This window comes from Trichomycterus rosablanca, unplaced genomic scaffold, assembly GCF_030014385.1.
Source record: "Trichomycterus rosablanca isolate fTriRos1 unplaced genomic scaffold, fTriRos1.hap1 scaffold_128, whole genome shotgun sequence".
NCBI lineage: Eukaryota > Metazoa > Chordata > Actinopteri > Siluriformes > Trichomycteridae > Trichomycterus > Trichomycterus rosablanca.
The window spans coordinates 95,873-116,673 of record NW_026946960.1 but is presented as its reverse complement, the minus strand read 5'-3'; the positions used below and the strand labels follow the sequence as shown (position 1 = coordinate 116,673).

Here is a 20,801-nt window from a genome sequence, read left to right as displayed (position 1 = left end):
TCTTATTAAAGTTAAGATCTTACTTTAGTTTCCTTACAGTGTTTTAAGTATTTTTAACTTTTTTTTTGTCTTTATAACAGGTGGTTTTGCAGCTAAAATTAGTCCAACAGACAAAGATTCTAACATTGTTGCAAAGGAAACAGAAACTGTTACTCTAAAATGTTCATATGAGTCAAGCAGCAGCTACATTTATCTTTACTGGTACAAACAAAATCCTAACAGTGCACCACAGTTTTTACTGTATAAAGGTGCAAGAAGTGCTACATATCAGAGCACTCCTGATGACCCTCGCTTAAAAACAGAAACAACCGGGGACTCCACTGTACTGATCATCAACAATCTAAAGCTGACAGATTCTGCTCTCTATCACTGTGCTTTTACTGAAGAAGCCCAGTGATACAAAGCTATTGAGATGCTGTACAAAAACTCACACACTGAAGTTCCTCAAAGCTCAGAAGATCAAAGTTATTTATTCTTACACCTTGTTATCAGTTAACAGCATTCACTCACATGAAAACCACATGCATACAGACAAGATTTTTATTGTTTCTCTCTCTCTCTGTCAGAGTGCATACTGGGAGCAATGGCAGCAGGTGCAAGTGATTTTAGTTTCTTCACGTGGTGTCACACAGTTAAGGTGGCGTCAGAAGTTGTTGGACATGACTGTGTTATATCTGGGTCTAGAATGAACAGCGCGATTGTTGTTTTCCTAAGTACAAAAGAAATAGCTAACAAACTAGAGGAGAACGGTGTAGTTATAAGCGGTTCACACGTCAGTCTTCTTCCCCTTCTTAGGCCGGCAAAAAGAATCACCATATCAAACGTACCGCCGTTCATTAAAGACGAACAGCTGATTGGAGTTTTATCCTGATACAGAAAAACAGTTTCCCCAGTGAAAAAAGATCTTGATTGGGAGCAAATCTCCACTTTTAAAAGCTCAACATTTTAGGAAGTGTTTTATTTCTCAGATCACAGCTTAGCACAGTGTGTGATATTTTTAAACCCTATTAAACTGAAAAGTACACATTTGACACTAGACAAGCATTTTAAAATAATTTTAAATTTTTTTTGGGACAGCTTTAGAGTGACCAAGACAACTTTGGGTACAACAAATGTCCAAGTTGTTAAGGTGTAAAGCAGCTAAAAACACTACCAAACCAATTCCAAAAAAATTCCCAACCGATTATGTGGACGCAGAGGGGGGCTTGTGAAAACACGGATGAGAATTTTCATCTTTCAACTATTAAGGTAGGTTGTGCTGTATATTGTAGCTTCCATTGATTCTGTCATGCAGTTTATGAGTGTAATTTAATGACTAAATATTCCCATGAATTTAATAGGGCCCTATTCATAAAACATAGACACACAGGTAGTTATACAGAATATATATATATATATATATATATATATACATATACAGAAGCTAAAATCTATTTATATTTATGCACAAATTAATCATGTGAAGCCATATTTTTGCATAACAATTTCACACACACACACACACACACACACAATGACATTTATTTACAATTTAAACCTTTAAAATTATTTGCAATATATTAGAACAATTGTAACTGTTCTTTTAGAAATGTGCACAAATCTGTGAAAGAAAAAAAATCTGATATAGATGGTTGACATTTAAAGGAACCTACACATTATTCATCTGCACCTCCATGCCCTCTCTGCCAGCCAAAAGAGGCGACGCAGAAAGACGAGACGCCAGTGCAGTTGACTGCCGAGCTCATTCAGCAGAGACACTGCATTAGATATTAGAAATAATTACAAAGTGAAATCATTGTTTTATTTACAAATTATTATTATTGTTATTATCCTGGATTTTTACTACACCACTGACTCAAGTATACCTCTATAAGTCAAAATACTCTGTCCCTCATGTGTTATATGATGTATATTTGCTTTTAGATCGTTAGCCAATAAGTTCAGCCAAGAATTTAATTATTTGTAAATCGAGCAAATTCCAAGAGTTCACATAGATAAGAGTTCCAAGATTATTTTATGGTAAAATACAATAACAGATGAAGCATGTTGCAAAAGTGAACACCTACTATATATACCACATTTCTATAACAAAGTTGATCCCATGTGGCTTGTGTTTGCTTACAATGTACTCATGACTCAAGATTCCACATGCAGCTCTGAATATGGAGCAAATAAGATGGTGTTGTCACTGCCATGTGATGCCATGAGGTGGAGCTTCATTATAATGTATGATGCTACCACCACTGTAGAGAAGCATTTACAGAAATATTCTCATACTGATACACACCCATCATGTTCACCTTTATATTCATGTGTATGTGGATTTCACTAGGTGAGTACCCATAGTTATCTTAAAGATTAATAGCACTAATACAATTTTATATTATTTTCATTATTATTATTATTCTATTGTTAGAATTATTAAATTAAGAAACAGAAGCCTGTAATCAGAATGTGATTTTGCTCTGTTCTCTATGACAGGTGACTCTATGGCAGATCCAGTAAAGCCACTTTTTGCAGATAAAAGTGTAACTGAAGTTGAAACTGTTACTCTGTCCTGCAGCTACAAAGACTTCACTCAGAATGTAGGGAACTTGCACTGGTACCGGCAATATCCAAAATCTAAACCAGAGTTCCTTCTTTACATCTATCCAGATGGATCTCTGAGTGAAAGCATTCCACCCGGTTTATCTGCTGATGTTCATAAAGACATTAAACAAGTGGATCTGAACATCTCCTCTGCTGCAGTATCAGACTCTGCAATATATTACTGTGCACTGACGCCCACAGTGACAGGAAACACAGCTGCACTGTACAAAAACTTTAACACAGTTATGTTATTCCAGCTAAACTGGTTTTCCTCTATTTTCCTCTCTCTCATTTTCATACTTTACCATGGGGGAGTGAAATGTAACAAACTGGAAAAAGAAACCAAAATTTGAAATGCTTTTATTAATTGCACATGCAACATCTGTACCAGTACAACACAAACTCTACCATAATACACTAATACTAACACCACACACACACACAACTATGTTATACTAGTAGCAGCACCACACAGATACACCACCCTAGTAAAAAAAAATGCACTTGTATTTAAAATACACTGAGATTTGTTTAGGTATAGTGTTAATAAACTAGCAAATGTCTGTACTTATTTTTAAACATTAAAAATATATTAATGTCATACTGATCAAATTATAGCAAGTACACTTTTATCATACTTTTCAAAAAACAAAGTATACTTTCAACAAATACTTTCATTTAATTTAATATACTTCACAAATATTTGTTTTCAAATAGATGATTGATAATTTTTTGCAATGTATATTAACAAGGTATACAAGGGTTTTACTAAAGTGTATTTTTAAGTGACTTATTTTTATATATATTATATTTTAAAATATAATAATTTTAAATATATTTAATTTTTTACTATGTTATGTATTTTTACTTCACATGGAATTAATGGATTTGACATGATGCTGTAATTATGCTTGTAAAGAATTCACTACATAAATATTCATTCAGTGTACTTACAGAGTACAAATAGTAACCTGTATAAACTGCATTAAATAAATGCTTTTAAAAATACAATGTATTAGATGTCTCCTTGCATTTCACATGATGCTGTAATTATGCTTGCAAATAATTTACTACATAAATATTTATCATGTTCTCTGAAGGACTATATATTGTAACCTGTGTGAACTGCACTAGATAAGTGCTTTTAAAAATACTACTTATTAGGCGTATCCCTGCATTTTACCTAATGAGCTCTGGGTTAAACTCTAGCACCACCATGACCCTAATTATGATAAGAAGCTGATGAATGAACGAGTTAAAATATACATTTCAAGTGTATTTTCAAGTGACCAAACAGTTTATGTATCATATCATCAGTATTACAGATCAATTTGACTTACTAATTTTAATAACATGTAAAAACATTCACTTTAACAACAAGCTGGTATAAACTTTAGTTGGAATTAATAAATGTGTGCTTGCGGTTCTCAGATGGCATCACGGATTACCATAACTGAAGTAATTTTGACCTCGATGGTGCCTCCATGCAGACAACAAAAAATGGAGATCAGTGCGTGATTCATAAACACATTGCTATGCACTACAAATAATAGGGACTAGAAAGAAGTTTTTCTGACAGTGTTATTTCAAATTAATATATTTGATGTCTAAGCCATTTCTAATGTACTCAGTGAATAATAATAATACACATGAACAGTGATTAAATGTGTTTTCATTTCACTTTAAGTGTATGTGAAACTGGGAGGTATATACACATGCTGTAGTACACATAAAAATTAAAGAAATGTACTTAAAATAGTCCTATTGAAGTACAGTTTAGTACACTTAACACAATTAAAGACAAGCGTTTGTATTATTTTTGTATAATTAAAGTATAATAAGTACAAAAATAGTTGTTCCATTTTAGCACTCTTGATCATTAGTGTGACAGTAAGTACACTATAGTGTACTTAAAGCTCAGTATACTTATGTCTACTTTTATTCCATCAGGGCTACATGTTAAAATTTTTATGGTTTATTTATTTATTTTGTGTGTATGTAGGTGTGTGTGTTCGCTCATAGGGGTCTCAGTAAAACTTCTTAATGTTGAAAATGTCAGAGGTAATTGCTATCAAACTAAATCCAAACATAAACCAAGTGTTTTAATATACTTATACTTAGTGAACAACTGATACTGATGTGTGTAGTTGTGCTGAAGCTTCTGCACTTCCTGTGTGTGGCTTCCTAAATACTTATGTGAGTGTTGACTTTCATACGGAACTGTTATGCCGAGTGCTCACAAAGCTGTGTTCAGAAATGCCTCAACTATGCAACATGCTGCACACTGGGAGATACATAACACTGATTCTCACTGTAGCATCAGGTAATAATGAACACATTTATTAAAAAATGAAAGTTATTTATTTATTACATTGTGTTTGCTGACAAATCAATTTTGTTTAAATTACTTTCTTTTTCTTTACAGCAGGTGGATTTGCAGATGAAATTGGACCAATAGAAGTAAATATTGTTGCAAAAGAAACAGAGACTGTTACTCTAAAATGTTCATATCAGTCCAGCAGCAGCAACATTTATCTTTACTGGTACAAACAAAATCCCAACAGCGCACCACAGTTTTTACTGTATAAAGGTGCCAAATCATATAGCCATTTGGAGCACAATCCCACTGGCTCTCGATTACAGTCAAACACAGATGATACATCTACTGAACTTATTATTAACAATCTACAGCTGACAGATTCTGCTCTCTATCACTGTGCTCTTAGAGACGTCCAGTGATACAAAACTACTGAGATGCTGTACAAAAACTCACATATATGAAGCTCTTTAAAGCTCAGAAGATCAAAGTTAGTTTTTTCCTTTTACATCTTATCAGTTAACCACACACACACACACACACACACACAATACAATACAAGTAGCACCTGCTCTCTGTATATACGTATATTGTATTATTAAACAAAACATGGTAATTAACACCCATATCATCCTTGTAAAAATTAATTGGTAATTGTTGTAATTAAGCTGTATTTAACTTGGTAAGCTACTTTAGCTAGTTTTATACAACCAAACTTAATCTCCACCAGACTGTAAAATATAAAAACTTACTAATCTTTGGCATTACCAATAAGGTGAAGCTGTGGCCTCACACTATATAATCTAAGAAAATGTTGTATTATGGTTGGTATACATTTTTGACTGTTTCAGTTTAGGAAATGTTTGTATGCAACATGTTTGAATAGTTGCACATACAGTATGTGCATTAATTGATTTAGATGCATTAATTCATGTCTTCCCTAAATACAAGATGTATAAAGAGTTTTCCCTTTTCCCAGTTATAATACACAAAAAAATAAACAAGAGTATCACAGTGATGATTAAAATATTGGGCTGGATGTTGCCTTCACATTAAGGGATTAAAGCAGCTAGTTCACCATCTGCATGTTTTGGGAAAGTGAAAAAAACTACTGCTATAATACCCAGAAAACAAAAATGGACATATGTGGCAATGCTCATTGTCCTCATAGGCAGTGACCAGAGGTAATTTATGATCTCCAGGTCCCCTTTTGCTGTGCAGCATTCACTCTACCAGCTATGCCACAATGGCATTATTGAGCATTCTAACATTCATTGTCAGTTTTACCACTGCTTTATCCTGGTCAGGGTTGCGATAAGTTTGAGTCATTGTGCAAAATGTCCATCACAGGTCAAACCCTTGCACACAGTATCCTGGCCACCCAGCCAGGGAATCAAATTCAGGCTCCACTTACTGTGAGGCAACAGCACTAACCACTGCACCACTGTGCTGCCCAAGAGGGGATGCATATCATTTTAAATATTCTTTAATTAAATTAAACTTTTATTCATTATGTGGGTTTTGGCTTGTCATGCTTCAAATAACCATCTTAAACAAGTTAATTTTAAATCTATATTGGTTTATTCAGTTATCTTGTCTGTTTCTTAAGAAAGATTGGAATGGATTTGCATATTGTCCTTTTTCAGTGCATAATATCATTAAACAATTTAAGAAACCTGGATGAATTTCAGTGCTTAACACCCATGATCTCTGATCCCTCAGAGAGCACTGCATCAAGATCTGTCATTCATCAATAACTCATATAACCACATGTGTAAGTGTTACTTTGGCAGACCTTTGTTAAGCATCACAATACGGAGTGGCACAAATGCCACTTAAAACATTACTGTGCAAAAAAGGAAGTCTCATGTTAGCCATGTCCGGAAACAGCATCAAGTTCTCTGGGCTTAGATGCATCTGTGATGGATCATCACACAGAGTAAATGTGTGTGCTAAGATAAATTAGTAGACCAGATATTGTTTGAAAGAAATAGATGCTGTGTGCTCCAGACGAAAGACTTATTTCATAGACTTATTATTTCATTAGACAGTATGGTCTTGCTTCACCATGCCTACTTAATGCATGTTTATATTGCTGCTTAGCCCCATCTGTCTATCTTGCACTTCTGTGATGGCAGCATTAATGCAGAAACGTACAGTGAGATTTTAGAGCAACATATGCTGCCTTTAAGACAACATATTTTCCAGAGATGTCCATAAATATTTCAACAACACAGTGCAAAATCACAGGAGGGTAGGGGGACTTGACTGGCCTGTCTGCATTCCTAACCTGTCCCCAATGGAGTGGGTAATTTGGAATATTTCAGTGACACTGTCTGGAAACATTTTACAATAGCAGGGTAATTGGTAAATTAACTGCTATTTGTACATAATATTCTGAAAACAATAAAGAATTTAAAGAAATCTCAATCCATGTAGAGCAGTATGTGTACCCTCACAACTGCACGTACTGTCATGTTACTTTAATAAATATAGCTACAAAGGCTGGGGAATACTTTGGGAAATTGTTGTCAAGTAACACAGTCTATCACCGCATCAAGTAATGCAACCTAAAATGATACCTGTTTCTTTGGGCACAATCTCAGATAAGATGTGTTTTCACCAAATGTTGGGTTCTCAGTGCTAAAGATGAAAATGACTCTAGACTGTTATAAAAAAACAAAAACAAATTTATCATCAGTCATTAATGCCTATGAAGTGTGTGATCTGCATATGTATGAAGGTAACACTGACTTGGAGGCATATATAATGATCTAAAAGACACATAAGCTTCTATCAAGACAACATCTTCTCTAGAAAGGTCCATGGTTATTTCAGCAAGACTCTGCATGCACTACAACAACATGGCTTTGTAGACACAGATTACATGTGCTTGACTGGCCTGCCTGCAGTGCAGATCTGTCTCCTATGGTAAATAAATGCTGCATCATGAAGAGGTCGGTCAGTCAACAATTACCAGAGTTTTCTGTGTCTTAATTTTGTATCAAGCAACAAAAGGCGATGAATTAGTATCCTCAGTTCTCATACAATTAAAAAGTGGAATGAATTGAAATGGTGATGTAATGTTTATTTTTATAAAATACAGTTAAAGGTCAGTAAAAACACAGGGAATCTTTTCTTTGTACTTTTTTATCTTAATAAAAGTTCAAGAGAACAAACAAATCCCAGGTTCTTGTTTTAGTGAATCTTAAAAAAAAAATTCTGAAAATGGGATTTGATGTTTAGGGTTTTAAGCTCTGCTGTGGCCGTAGACTGTCACACTGTGAAGTAACATTTAATGATTTTGTAGACTATCCATTTTATTATTATAATAATTTTTATTTTTTACAATTGCCATTTGAATTCATATCATTTATTCAATCAAATTACATCTGATATCTGTACTGTTTTTTATTTTTTATTTTATAGTGATGACATGGACGAGCACAATGAAAGTTGCTCTGTGTTGGTTTTGTAGATAATCTGTATACTTTTGACTCTTTCATATATTTATTTATTTATCTTTTAAATTACTATTATAAATGTGATAATTAACAACTTAAATTATCTGCAGTCCATTTTTCTTTTTTTGCTGTGGGCATACAGTGATATACTAAGAATTGATCTGTATTGGTTTTGTAGACTGGCATTTATAGTGTTTTAATTGTGCTTTTTATATATGATAAAACAAGCGAGGGCATTAGATTATTAATTACTTAACAACTCAACTGAGAAATCTGGCATAATAATAAGTGCTCTTAAAACTACCAGGTGTGCTCAATTATATTTTTTAATGTATAAAATTGTAATCTAAAATTTTCTTCTTCTGGAATTTTTTTTTTACCATCTTCTGTGGAAAGTAAAAAGCAGCTGATTTAAACACAGTCTTTGTAAGTAGCCCAGCACTGTATACTAATACACTGTATAATACTGTATGTCAGCACAGGCAGAAAAGCATTAAGGAAGCTGCTTCTAGATTTAGACCCTCCTTATGATTCACTATCACTGTGGAGGGTAGCTAGATGTGAGAACAAAATGTAAAAATGTGCATTTTCCTTAAAGCTGGTTATTTGACCTGACACACAGAACAACCATGTTACTCCTTGTTTTAGCATTTATTGTTGTTGCTCACACTGGTAAATATATATTTACTCTTTGTTAATAACATTTAGTATTACTATTATTAGTAGTAGTAGTATTTGTATTGTTGTTATTATTATTTAATTATTTATTTCTTTATTTTAATACACTTTATTTGATATTGGTTTGTGTAAATTATGTTTTTATAGCAGAGGCTGCTGACAGCATTGAACCAGACCAACCCAGTTTATCTTCAACAGAAGGAAGCAACATCACACTGTCCTGCACATATACAGGATCACCACATAGTCTCCACTGGTATCATCAAGAACCTGGATCAAAACCAGAGTTTCTGGGGCTGATTAGACGATCCACAAAAGATGTCACATATGCTGAACCAGCTGATCCACGTCTGTCTATAACTCTTAATACAGAAGATAAGAAAGTGGAGCTGAAGATCTCCTCTGCTGCTGTAACAGATTATGCACTGTGTTACTGTGCCATGGAGCCCACAGTAACAGCAACTCCAGTGATGCTGCACAAAAACTCTTTCATGTGATAAGTGTTTTGTTCTCACTAGGTGGAGCTGTTTGCTTCTTAACAGATAATCGTTTACTGGAAAAGTTCACAAAGTAAAACAAGTTTTATCTGTTTTATTCTATATTCTATATTAATAGACACAGTATTTCAGGTGCTACCTGAGCCTCAGTCTGGTGTACTGAGGCACAGGTAGTAAATTCATGTCAATTTAAATCTTTTCCTTATCACATTTCCTCTTTGTTAGCTCATGTAGTGCTTATATTGTGTCTTTCATAATGATGGAACAGTACTTTCTCTATTAATTATCTTGCATGTTCTTTACAATACAATTAGTACAATTTTAAGTCCGGTCGAGACCCCGCACCTTGATGAGTCTCCTGATCTATGTGAGGAATTTCTCCCTTTTTTTATCAACAAAATAGAGATAAACATGTTTTATCAATTGTTGATAAAAAATTTACAGTCAACAATGACAGAGCTTTAAATTTAAACATGGATTCACAAAACCTATCGATGGCTTTTAGAATAACTCTGACAGCATAATTTTATTTTTCAACGTTTAAGCTAAAGATTAGAATTTTAATAAAGTGACCTGGCATCCAAGTAGAAAGCTGTTAAAATTTTGAACCTGAAGAGGCAGTTGATGAATTAAACGTGGGTAAGCAAAGGCTCATCTGGGATTTGAACCTGGGACCTCTCGCACCCTAAGCGAGAATCATACCCCTAGACCAACGAGCCAGCCTGGACAAATGCCAGGGCATTTCTTTTACCTCTGTGGCTTAGCATCAAAACCATGTTGACTGGTTGCACTGGGAAGTGTATTCATGACAAAACAAAATTCAATGCAGAGCTTCATTAAAGCATTTCTAACAGTTTAAGCATGAGGTGTCATTAAAGACTCGCTTTGTCGTGGAAGCATTTGACAGGAGCTGTGTGCAGTCCCACTGACTTTGTGCTTCACACTGTTTACCATCATGTATCATGTTTATCCACCCAAACTGTACAATACAAACATTGTGACACTGTCTGTAATCGGTTAGTTATACAAGAGATTTTGTAACATTTACATTACCATGATATTTTATCTTGTCGTGTTGACTTCATGCTTCTTGCTGTTTGGATTTCGTAACATTTTCAATGCTTTGAATTTGCCCAAAGATTCTAAAATCTGTAGAAGAAAAAAAAACTTGAAGCTGACTGGAAGAAAGGTATGTTGTTATGAAAGGTATTTACATCCACATAAGCTCACAAACTTCTACCAGCGTATCAGCATGTGTCATTTTTGTTTAATCATTAGATTTTAACAGGACACTTGATAAGTTTTTTGTATAGTTCAACAAAGCATTCAACTAAAGGGCTCGTCCGGGATTTGAACCCGGGACCTCTCGCACCCGAAGTGAGAATCATACCCCTAGACCAACGAGCCAGCAGGAACAAGAGTCTTTGTATTACTTTGATCTGTGTGACTGACCTTCAAAACTATGTTGTCTGGTTGAGCTGGTAAGTGTGGGCGGTGCTTGCATTACAAAACTATCAAAACCTCCAGTATCAGTACATAGACTGGTTATAACCTCTTTTTAAAGAGCTGAAACATGAAAAATATTTAAAGGCTCCAAATAGTAAAAACTTATTTTAATTAGTCAACTGTCAGGACTAGGAAGCATTTGAAAGCTTTGTGCTGTTTTCATAAAGTACCTTTGTAACCCCATGTGATTAGGCAGGCTTTACATGTTTACCAATTTAATGCCACCTTTGATTTCTAATTGCACACTGTGATACATTTTGATAAGTCAACATTCTTTAGTGAAAGAGCAGGGGATTAAAGAAGGGATCCACCTGGATTTTATCAGGAAACCTACACAACCTTCACTTACATTATTATCCTTTACAACATTATTATCCTAACCCAAGGTGTAGCTTACGGAGTACATTCCAAACATCCTCAGACCCAACCGTGATCATGTGTACACCAGCACTGCTCCCCTTACCCACATTTGACAATTGGACCACTTTTTTGTGTTTCTTGTCCCTCATCATCTGTCATGTGAAACCCATTGTAAGGAGTATTAAAGTATGGCTCGAGGGGGCTGATTCCTCCCTACAACATCAGCTGCAGCACACAGACTGGAAGCAGTTAGACCTTCCAAACTTGAAAAGCTCTTAGATCTGGGCATCAGTTTCTCACTCTGTAACTGGACTTTGGACTTTCTTACTAACACACCACAGTCTGTTAAGCTCATCAATCTTACCTCTACCACCCTCATCCTGAATACTGATGTGCCCCAGGGCTGTGTGCTCAGTCTACTTCTCTTCTTCCTGTCATGAATACAAATCGGTTTATGGATCTGAGGCTTATGGATCTTTAAATCATTTTAGTTTTCTTGATGTATGAAAGTAAGCAATTTGTCTGCTATCACAGATACAACATGGCGATGACCCAGTATACCCTGGTGCATCTCTCACTAAAGGATAGAGTCTGCTGTTGCTCATGTCGTATGTAAAAAGGCACAACCTGACTGGTGTAGCTCTTCTGCATCTTCTTGACATTTTTACTGAACATTGTTCAGGCTTTCCAGTTACCCAGTATCTTTTTGATAAAGCCTGCGGGCAGTTTGGCCACTATGTGCCACATTTTATTGTATTAAATGTGAAAGTTACATAGGACCCAGGGAGACAGCTCCAACAGTCTGTTCTTTTTTTTTTTTTTTGTAAATCTACATTTGACATTGACTATAATCTTATGGTTCTTATTCTTATTGTACTTAGTCTGTCAAGCCAGATAAATGTAAATAAAACAGAGTGACCAACAGGCATTATTTTTGACATACAATGTGGAACAGTTTATAAAAACCTGAAACAAAGTGGCAAATGGGAGATAATGACATCTAAATGATTTTGAACTGTGATGGAGTTTCAGTGTTTCAAACAGTGATAATTATACTCTCACCTTGTGCATATTGTTTTAAGGTAAATTAAACCCACTCCAAATTGAAAAAATAAAACTCAAAACTTGCTCTCTCTCTCACACACACACACACACACACACAGTACAATATAAATAGCACCTGCTCTCTCTGATTGATTGTTAGTATCTTGTATTATTTAACAAAACATGATATTTAACACCCATATTACCCTTGTAAAAAGTGATTGTGATTTTTGTAATCATGCTCCTGTATTCTCTTCTACTCCTCTCAGCTATACAATGTAAGTTCATCTCATTATACTTCATGCAATCACAGAACACAATGTGCATGTGTTCATTTTGTGTAAGAGTGTGAGTATAACTTCTTTTCATTGATCTTACATAAAACATCCTGTTTATCTAATTTGCAGGGAAGAGTTTGGCACAGTCATTAACACCACTGAGTGCCACCTAAGCGCTTTTTAAATTTTTAACAGCAAAAGTTTATCCATCATTAACTGCCTGGGTGTCTCACAACAGGGGACACATGAACCCAATACACTGTAGTGGCCATGAATATAGTTTCAAAGGGACACTACCAACATCAGGATCCTGCTGCTGAGCCTCACAAACAGATTCCTTGGTGCCCCCATGGAAGGGCTTTGTGATCCCAGGATGATGGGTACATGTGCATTTACTAACCATAGAAATGAGTTACATAGTCATGGATCGAAAACACAGCAGAGAGAGTTTAGAAGCAATTCACAATTTGTAATTAGAACAGAATTGAACAAAAATACTTATTTCTGTTTCTACATGAAAAAATAACACAACCCAGAGGAAAGATACCACCGATAGGGGGCAGCATGACACCTTGCACTGAACTTGGGTTACATTAAGATATTGGTAAAGTAATTGTACAATCATCTATCATTTAAGTATTTTTCCACATATGAATTTGGAATAGATTCTTCCACTTCCACTTCTGATCTTCTCTGATAAAAAATGTGAATGCTAAACAGATGTGTGTATGTATACAGTACCAGTCAAAAGTTCATTAATTAATCTACATTGTGTAATTATGTTGCAAACAAAAATGTATATAATGTAATTAGATAGAATGTTTTTATCTATGTGAAAAAATACAGTGTATTCAGTTAAAATACTCAATATGGCTGTGAGTGATTAATGTAGAGTTCTGCTTTTATTCCCCACTCATCAACTAAATATAGGAGGAGTTTGTATAGAACTGTAAAGTAATACAATCACTCCGTCCTTCCTTCACTTCTCACAATACAATCATGATGTTCCTGTGTTCTCTTCTTCTCTTCTCAGCTATACAATGTAAGTGCATCTCATTATTAATGTCACAGTACACAATGTGTTTTAGTTTTGCTGTTTGACTATTTATTTATTACATCACATAAAACATATTTATCTGATTTGCAGGGAAGAGTTTGGCACAGTCAATAAAACCACTGAATGATACATTAAATGCAGCAGTGGGTCACAGCATTGTTCTCTCTTGTGAATATCAGAGTGCAACTAATCTGCAGTGGTATCGTCAGTATCCTGGATCTACACCAGAGTTTATTGTTCTTATCGGTGCATTTGGATCACAGCAGAATTCTAGCATCTCTGGTTTATCAGCTACAGTTGATGGAACAAAAAACCTTGTGAATCTGGAGATCTCCTCTGCTGCAGTATCAGATTCTGCTCTGTACTACTGTGCCATGCAGCCCACAGTAACAGGAAACTCCACAATGCTGTACAAAAACCAGTGTATACAGATCACAGACTGAGAATCACATGGTTTTGTTTTTTAGATTCACAACAGACTTATAAAGTCATATTATTTATATTAAATACAAAGATACTGACAAACTTTATAGCATAAAGTATAAAAATAATAAAATTCTGCATAAAAAAATGGGACACTTTATACATTTTATACACTTTATTACACATTATAATAATTTGGAAACTGAAAATACTTTTTTCAAAACATTTTTGCTTGATATAAAAGCTTCATCTGGAATAAAAGCCGGCCAGTCAAACACAAGCACTCAGAGTCTACAAAGCTACACTGTTGTAGCACATGCAGAATGAGGCCTGGGATTGTCTTAGTGAAATAACCATGAACCTGCTGGGAAATGATATTACCTTGATGGCAGCACGTGTCTCTCTAAAACCTCAACATACACTTATGCATCAGTGGTACACCACTCAATGTGTGGTATGAAAGCACAATGCTATGGGTACAGATGCACCCCCATAACATCACATGTTTATCTATATCATTTAATAGTGGAGCAACACTTATGTTATGCCTGATCGGGGTATTGTGCCACTTAACACAGCCAACCACTGCATTAAGAAATGATGAATTAAACTCACATCAGTTTTATGCAGTAACAATCTTTGGACCCAAGCTCATTGGGCAAAAATTCCATTTGCTAAACTGCACCAGTTAAACTATTGTTAAAACAGAGGTTGTGCGTTAAAAATAAACGTAAGGACTTGCATGCCAACACAAACTACAAGTAGTAGTGAAGTAAAGTGTTTTCCAGTGTTTTTATAGTTTTTACAGTGTTGTCACAAGATAAATTATACACCAGATGGCAGAATCCATCTACATCTTACAAACCACTGAAACATCTGCACAGTTTAAACAGGAACTACGCTGTACAAAAAGCCACTAAGACTCACTCTGCTTTTCTCAGAAGAGGGAGCTATTTGCCTTTCTTTTACAGTTTTTCTCAATCGCTAAAACACTAAACCCCATTCTTGAAACACATCTGTCAACTGCCAAAACTTGTCTATTAAATTAATTACTCTTTTCACAAAACCTTAAACTATTTTATCCTAGACAGTTTTCATATCTGATTCAACCTTTTTGCAAAACTCTAAACACATTCTCACTGACAAACACACATTCTGCATGATAGTGCACTTTAATGCAAAATTCTTCTCAGCATACCCATATCTACTCCAGTCAATGCAGCATGGATGCAGCATGTGATGACATTAGAGTGAATTCTTTTGAAGCCTGGATTCTGCATGACTAATTTTTTCCCGCTGTCTAGATAGGCAGAATATTGCCTGTGATGTAGATGAAGTCCTGTGCCTTGACCCAGCCCAGAGACACGATCCTGAAGCAGAATAAACAAATGATTTTGCAAACTGTATATACAATAAATAAATATACTACAGTTCATATACTGTATTTCTTTGTTGGTTCTCTAGTATATAAATATATAAACACATCAGTGTAAATATGTTTTCAAATATACAAAAAAAAATTCCTGAATAAAGATGTTTGGTTTTGCTATAATAAAGGCACAGCGTTTTGTATTGTTTTATGTAGTGTAATGACTGTTGTGTAGTGTTTATGTATTGGCTGGATATGTGTGTATTTTGACAAGCAGCGTTTTATTTCGAGCAAAGATAAAATAGTTGATTGTTTGAAATTGCAAGACAAGTCAGATGTTTAAACCCCTTCAATTACCTCAAATTACTAGTCCAGCATCTTAACAATTAAAGTACTACTGCCCCTATTAATATCTATTGACATTTTACCTGAGTTAGTTATGGTCTATAAACTTGGGTAGGTAAATAAATGATGATTCAATTAATCATCAGCATTGTTATGAATAAATCTGTAACACAATATACCATTAAACTCACCTGTAAACATACACCTTAAACAGTCATCCAAAGATTCAAAATCAATAATATAAAACTAACAGATGGATGGATGGATTGATAGTGATATGTGTAAAGTGCAATTAATACACAGTATATAGTGTTTCAGTAATGTGCCAATATAAATATTAGTATCATCTGTATGCTGTTGAAGTGTAGCAACAAACACATCATAAACTGCAGCTATACTTTATTTTCTACATAAAGGTTTTGTTTTTATTTATATACAATGGTTTGTTAGTCTATCTTCACAATATCAGATAAAGGTTGACATGAGTTGACATGGATGTAACTGGATTGGGGGTGGGGAGCCAGATGTGGTTACATACAGCAGAGACACTTTCAATTATGGATGCCAGATCTGAATCAGACACTCAGCACAATGATGTTACTCCTCTTCTTCATTTTCATTATTGTTGATGATAATGGTAAGTGATATATAAGAGGCATCATATTTAAATATTATGTATTTCCTACTATTAGAAGCATAAATTCTATATTTAGAAATAAAATGTGTTTAATATAGTATTAACTAAATGTTATAAATTGTTATAATGTTTTATATCAGAAGCTGCTGAGAGCATTAAACCAGATCAAACCAGCTATTCTTCAACTGAAGGAAGCAGCATCACACTGTCCTGTACGTATGATGGATCAGTTTATAGTCTTCACTGGTATCAACAAAAACTTGGATCAAAACCAGAGTTTTTAGTGCTGATTAGTGGAGATGGTGAAGATGATGAAACAGCTCAAGCGTCTGACAGAAGAATCTCAATGAAACGCTACAAAACAAAAACAAAAAAAACAATGGAACTGGAGATCATCTCTGCTGCAGTATCTGATTCTGCACTGTACTACTGCGCTCTGGAGCCCACAGTGACAGGAAATACAGCTATACTGTACAAAAACCTGTTATCAGAGGAGGGAGCTATTAGCATGTTTTTTACATTTTATCACTTGCTGCTTCTTGTATCCCAGGTCTGTTTATCTAATAAACAATCAGTGTTTTAGCTCAGTGGTCTTAAATACCCCTGAGCCCAGAGAAGTTGATACTGCTTCTGGACATGGTTAACATAAGGCTTCTTTTTTTCACAGTAAAGTTTTAAGTGGCATTTGTGCATGTAACTCTGTATTGTAGTGCTTGACAAAGGTTTGCCAAAGTAATCCCTCACCCATGTGCTTATATCAGCTATTGTTAAGTGGCGGTGGCTTCCGTCTGGTGTGATCTGTGGAGTTCTGCCTGGATGGCTGGTTCTCCCATTTCCACAAGGATACGCTGGAGCTCTGTCAGAGTGACCTTGGGTGCCTGCTCACCTCCCTGGCCAAGGCCCGTCTTCCCCGATCGCTCAGTTTACCATATACAAAGGTTTACTTAAGTGTATTTTTCATAAAGCTATAAAGTAGACTTAAGTATACTTATCTTCAATATGCTACAGTGCACTTAAGTGACACTAGTGATCAATACACTTAAAGAGTGTTAATTATACTATAACTGTACAAAAACAATACAAAAGCTCCATAGGGTAGGTGTTACTACATGTGTGATTATGGTGCTTCGGTGGTGCAGCAGTAAAACATGCTAAGACGTAGCAACTGACATGTCAAAATCGTGTGTTTGAATTTTGCATCTGCTAAAAGTCTCCAAACTACCTCAAAACATAAAAGTTTTGACCCCTACTGGTTGATGGTTACAATTTAAGTAACAGAGATCAGTGCATGGCTGATAAATTTGGCTATGAACTACAAAGAATTGGAAAGTCTACAACTGGATGAACAAGGCAAAGGATGGATAATTCATTGTGCTCTGCACACGTGGGTTTGAATCCCATCTTCGTTGAAGTAAACACACTTTTAAAAGCCCTCTTAAATAACCTCAGTCTTCTTTGAAAACATTGGAAATAAGTAACACTGACGTACTGAATTGCTACTCCTACGTATGTTTGTTCTTCCTTATATGCTTAATAGGCGGCAATGTTTTCAAAGCAGACCAAAGTAATTCAAGAGAGCTTTAAAAGTGCAGGAGAATCCCATCCTCATTGAGGTGAAAGCACTTTTAAAAGCTCTCTCAAATGACCTCAGAGTGCTTTGAAAACATTGCAGCCTATTGACCATATGTGGAAAAGCAAACGGACATAAGAGTAGTAGTTTAGATCGTCTATGTTGCCTCTTTCCACCCGTTTTCAGGCCAATCCAGCCCTCTGAAGCTCCTCCTGCCACACTTGATTACAAATGACACACCTGCAATCAGACCAGAAGAGCATTTCTCATAGCTTGACCAGATGAGATGGTCGAGTGGTTAAGGCGCTGGACTGCTAATCCATTGTGCTCTGCACGCGTGGGTTCGAATCCCATCCTTGTCGAAAACACTACCTTTTGAACTCTTAATGCATGCACAATAATCCAGCTCCACAAATCCACAAAGTGGAGACCGTTAAACAATGTGTGGTTACTAATCTGTATGTCATTAACATTGTATTAAAAGAACGGCTGTATAAGATGAACAGTTTCTATTTGGTGTTACAGTTGTGAGTTTTTTGTGAGTAGTGCCAATATTTTGCACAGAGCTGAAAGCAAGAGTTTCAGGGGTATTGTTCAATGTTTAAAGGCTTGGTTTTCAATGAAGATTGGATTCAAACCCATTCGTGCAGAGCACAATGGATTAGCAGTCCATCGCCTTAACCACCACGTCAGAACATGCTCTACCTTCATGAAGTAAGCCAAAAACACAACTGCATTAAAAAAAATGCCTGTATAAGATGTGCTGTTTCTCTCTGGTGTTACAGTTGTATTTTATGTGAGTAGTACCAATATGTTGTAAAGGTGAGAGCTTAATTATCAGAGCTGAAAGCAAGAATTTCAGGGGTTTTAATCAATGTTTAAAGGTCTGGTTTTCAAAATCAAACATACAGAGCACAACGGATTAGCAGTCCAACGCCTTAACCACTCAGCCACCTCGTCTCGACCTGCCTAGGAAAATGTGTTTCTGGGCCGATTGGTCTGATTGATCAACCCAGACGGCTTGAACAGCTACATTGCCTTTTAAGAAATATCTGGGTGTTTACCAGAATGTGCACACACACTGCATAAGTGCATCATTTGTTAACAGTCGGTTTTAAGGAGAACTAAAGAGAACTAAAATAAAATGAGCTTTCTGCTCTTCAGTCTTTAACAAATCTACAAAAGCTACATTGATCAATCAGACCAGAAACAAGCAGGTAAAGCAAGACGAGGTGGCTGAGTGGTTAAGGTGATGGCCCGCTAATCCATTGTGCTCTGCATGTGTGGGTTGGAATCCCATCCTTGTTGAAAACCAGAATTTTAAGCATTGAACAAAACCCCTGAAACTCTTGCTTTCAGCTCTGTGCAAAATATTGGCACTACTCACAAAAAACTCACAACTGTAACACCAAATAGAAGTGGTTCATCTTATACAGCCGTTCTTTTAATACAATGTTAATGACATACAGATTAGTAACCACACATTGTTTAAAGGTCTCCACTTTGTGGATTTGTGGAGCTGGATTATTGTGCATGCATTAAGAGTTTAAAAGGTGTTGTGTTCAACGAGAATGGGACTCAAATCTACGCGTGCAGAGCACAATGGATTAGCAGTTCATCACCTCACCATTACCTTTTTATGGGAAAAGTAATTAATTAATATCCCTTCTTTATTATTAGAAAAGTAGGGGGAGCTCTTGTCAGCATCAGTCAATTCTTTCCACTTTGACAAGAGCTGCATTGTTGGATCTGAGGGAATTAAGGCGAATTCCCATAGCGGGAGTCAAACCGGGGGTGGGTGACCGCTTGCCCATATGGGAAAACTGAAGAACTTACCATCGGCTGACGCCAGCATCAGTCACTTCTTACCACTTTGACAAGACCTGCATTGTCAGATGTGAGGTACGAAAAACCATACACAAGGAGTTAGAAAGACAAAAAAGGCACAAGGTAACCGAGCCAGCCAGGAGTCGAACCTTGAATTTTCTGATTCGTAGTCAGACGCGTTATCCATTGCGCCACTGGCCCCTGTGGGACAGCACTTGTGACCTCCCTGAAGCTCCGGACTTATTTCTGTCTTTTGACCAAGGAGAGAATGGAAAACTTTGAAGCACAGCATACAAAAACACCCTGCCGTGACCCGGATTCGAAATACAAGTTCCCATACCAGGAGTCAAAGCCGGGCCACATGGGTAAAAACCAGGAATCCTGACAGCTAGACCATATGTTATACTGAAGGGCTTGCCATCGGCTGACGCCAGCATCAGTCACTTCTTACCACTTTGACAAGACCTGCATTGTTGCATGTGAGGTACCAAGAACCATACACAAGGAGTTAGAAAGACAAAAAAGGGACAAAGTAAACAAGCCAGCCAAGAGTCGAAACTAGAATCTTCTGATCCGTAGTCAGACACGTTATCCATTGCACCACTGGCCCTTGTGGGACAGCGCTTGTGACTTCCCTAAAGCTCCGGCCTCATGTCTGTCTTTTTACTAAGGAGAGAATGGAAAACTTTGAAGCACGGCATACAAAAACACCCTGCTGTGACCCGGATTCGAACCTGGGTTGCTGCTGCCACAACACAGAGTACTAACCACTATACGATCACAGCATTCCAACGATCAGCCACGTCAAGCTCATAGCAACTGCTCCCTGATAGACTGCAG

At 36.1% G+C, this 20,801-nt stretch overlaps 4 non-coding genes across 4 annotated transcripts; 1 reads left to right on the top strand and 3 right to left on the bottom strand.

The window, feature by feature from the left end:
* Window positions 1–10,192: 10,192 nt before the first annotated feature.
* trnap-agg (transfer RNA proline (anticodon AGG)) lies at window positions 10,193–10,264 on the bottom strand. Its single transcript has one exon. It is a non-coding gene; the product is annotated as a tRNA-Pro (tRNA).
* Window positions 10,265–10,880: 616 nt separating this feature from the next.
* Window positions 10,881–10,952, bottom strand: trnap-cgg (transfer RNA proline (anticodon CGG)). Its single transcript has one exon. It is a non-coding gene; the product is annotated as a tRNA-Pro (tRNA).
* Window positions 10,953–18,414: 7,462 nt separating this feature from the next.
* On the top strand, window positions 18,415–18,496 carry trnas-gcu (transfer RNA serine (anticodon GCU)). The gene has a single exon. It is a non-coding gene; the product is annotated as a tRNA-Ser (tRNA).
* A 1,593-nt stretch (window positions 18,497–20,089) lies between these two features.
* trnar-acg (transfer RNA arginine (anticodon ACG)) lies at window positions 20,090–20,162 on the bottom strand. The gene has a single exon. It is a non-coding gene; the product is annotated as a tRNA-Arg (tRNA).
* Between the last annotated feature and the right edge of the window lie 639 nt (window positions 20,163–20,801).